Source organism: Pseudophryne corroboree, chromosome 2, assembly GCF_028390025.1.
Source record: "Pseudophryne corroboree isolate aPseCor3 chromosome 2, aPseCor3.hap2, whole genome shotgun sequence".
Classification (NCBI taxonomy): Eukaryota; Metazoa; Chordata; class Amphibia; order Anura; family Myobatrachidae; genus Pseudophryne; species Pseudophryne corroboree.
The window spans coordinates 539,192,498-539,195,500 of NC_086445.1; positions in this window are offsets into that span (position 1 = coordinate 539,192,498).

Genomic DNA, 3,003 nt, shown 5'->3' on the forward strand with positions numbered 1-3,003 from the left:
GGGACCAGCACCAGCTCACGACCTCTCCGCTGTCAGTCACAGTGTAGCCCTCCTCCGCTGCATAGCGGCACACGTGACTGAGCAGCGCGAGAGTAGAGGAGCCCAGCGGAGAAGTTGGTTGTACAAGAACACGTAAGTGAGCCGGGGGTGGGTGTCTGTCCGTGGCCGCGCCGCTGTACAGTGTCCCGGGGGGGGAGGGGGAAATCAAGATCTGAAGTCCTGCGCCGCTGTACAGTGTCCGGGGAAGGGGGGGTGGGAAATCAAGATCTGAAGTCCGTGGCCGCGGCCTGCGCCGCTGTACAGTGTCCTGTACAGACGTCCCTCCCGTAGTACAGCAGAGAGGAGCGGCGGACGGAGACGGAGGCAGCGCTGCAGGAGCGGTAAGTATGTGTCTGTGTGTGTGTGTGTTTTTTTTTACAGCTACAAGGGGCACAGTACAAGGGCGCAGCTACAAGGGGCACAGTACAAGGGGGCAGCTACAGGGCCACAACTACAAGGGGCACAGTACAAGGGGACAGCTAAAAGGGGCACAGTACAAGGGGGCAGCTACAAGGGGCACAGTACAAGGGGGCATCTACAGGGCCACAACTACAAGGGGCACAGTACAAGGGGGCAGCTACAAGGGGCACAGTACAAGGGGGCAGCTACAGGGCCACAACTACAAGGGGCACAGTACAAGGAGGCAGCTACAGGGCCACAACTACAAGGGGCACAGTACAAGGGGGCAGCTACAGGGCCACAACTACAAGGGGCACAGTACAAGGGGGCAGCTAGTGCTACAGGGCCACAACTACAAGGGGCACAGTACAAGGGGGCAGCTACAGGGCCACAACTACAAGGGGCACAGTACAAGGGGACAGCTAAAAGGGGCACAGTACAAGGGGGCAGCTACAAGGGGCACAGTACAAGGGGGCATCTACAGGGCCACAACTACAAGGGGCACAGTACAAGGGGGCAGCTACAAGGGGCACAGTACAAGGGGGCAGCTACAGGGCCACAACTACAAGGGGCACAGTACAAGGAGGCAGCTACAGGGCCACAACTACAAGGGGCACAGTACAAGGGGGCAGCTACAGGGCCACAACTACAAGGGGCACAGTACAAGGGGGCAGCTAGTGCTACAGGGCCACAACTACAAGGGGCACAGTACAAGGGGGCAGCTACAGGGGCACAACTACAAGGGGCACAGTACAAGGGGCGCAGCTACAGGGGCACAACTACAAGGGGCGCAGCTACAGGGGCACAACTACAAGGGGCACAGTACAAGGGGGCAGCTACAGGGGCACAACTACAAGGGGTGCAGCTACAGGGGCACCGCTACAAGGGGCGCAGCTACAGGGGAACAACTACAAGGGGCGCAGCTATAGTGGCACAGCTACAAGGGGTGCAGCTACAGGGGCACAACTACAAGGGACGCAGCTACAGGGGCACAGCTACAAGGGGCACAGTACAAGGGGCACAACTACAAGGGGCACAGTACAAGGGGCGCAGCTACAGGGTCACAACTACAAGGGGCGCAGCTATAGTGGCACAGCTACAAGGGGCGCAGCTACAGGGGCACAACTACAAGGGATGCAGCTACAGGGGCAAAGCTACAAGGGGCACAGTACAAGGGGCGCAGCTACAGGGGCACAACTACAAGGGGCACAGTACAAGGGGGCAGCTAAAAGGGGCACAGTACAAGGGGGCAGCTACAGGGCCACAACTACAAGGGGCACAGTACAAGGGGGCAGCTACAAGGGGCACAGTACAAGGGGGCAGCTACAAGGGGCACAGTACAAGGAGGCAGCTACAGGGCCACAACTACAAGGGGCACAGTACAAGGGGGCAGCTACAAGGGGCACAGTACAAGGGGGCAGCTACAGGGCCACAACTACAAGGGGCACAGTACAAGGAGGCAGCTACAGGGCCACAACTGCAAGGGGCACAGTACAAGGGGGCAGCTACAGGGCCACAACTACAAGGGGCACAGTACAAGGGGGCAGCTACAGGGCCACAACTACAAGGGGCACAGTACAAGGGGGCAGCTACAAGGGGCACAGTACAAGGGGGCAGCTACAGGGCCACAACTACAAGGGGCACAGTACAAGGGGGCAGCTACAAGGGGCACAGTACAAGGGGGCAGCTACAGGGCCACAACTACAAGGGGCACAGTACAAGGGGCAGCTACAGGGCCACAACTACAAGGGGCACAGTACAAGGGGGCAGCTACAGGGCCACAACTACAAGGGGCACAGTACAAGGGGGCAGCTACAGGGGCACAACTACAAGGGGCACAGTACAAGGGGCGCAGCTACAGGGGCACAACTACAAGGGGTGCAGCTACAGGGGCACAACTACAAGGGGCACAGTACAAGGGGGCAGCTACAGGGGCACAACTACAAGGGGTGCAGCTACAGGGGCACCGCTACAAGGGGCGCAGCTACAGGGGAACAACTACAAGGGGCGCAGCTATAGTGGCACAGCTACAAGGGGCGCAGCTACAGGGGCACAACTACAAGGGACGCAGCTACAGGGGCACAGCTACAAGGGGCACAGTACAAGGGGCACAGCTACAGGGGCACAACTACAAGGGGCACAGTACAAGGGGCGCAGCTACAGGGGCACAACTACAAGGGGCGAACGTCTTCCCGCGTCAGTGAGGGCATAATATTCATTCATTCGTTTGTAAGTATAATTTTCATTTTTATAGGTACCGACCCTTTTGGATTCTACTGGACAAGTGGACGTGATCGGCGTGGGATGTAGGTAAGTAATCTGTCTCTCATTCAGGTATCGTTACTGTTATTTTATTTTATGTGCGGCCCAAACCAAATTTTCATCTTCTAATGTGGCCCAGGGAAGGTGAAAGGTTGGACACCCCTGACTTAAAACAACGGAGAATAGATTTAACATTGACCACTGTAAGGGCGGAAATTCTCTTCTGCCCTCTCGTGCTGTCACATCCGGGTCCTTTCTACGAGGAGGAAATAGAACTATTGCATGACCTGCTGTGGTGACAGC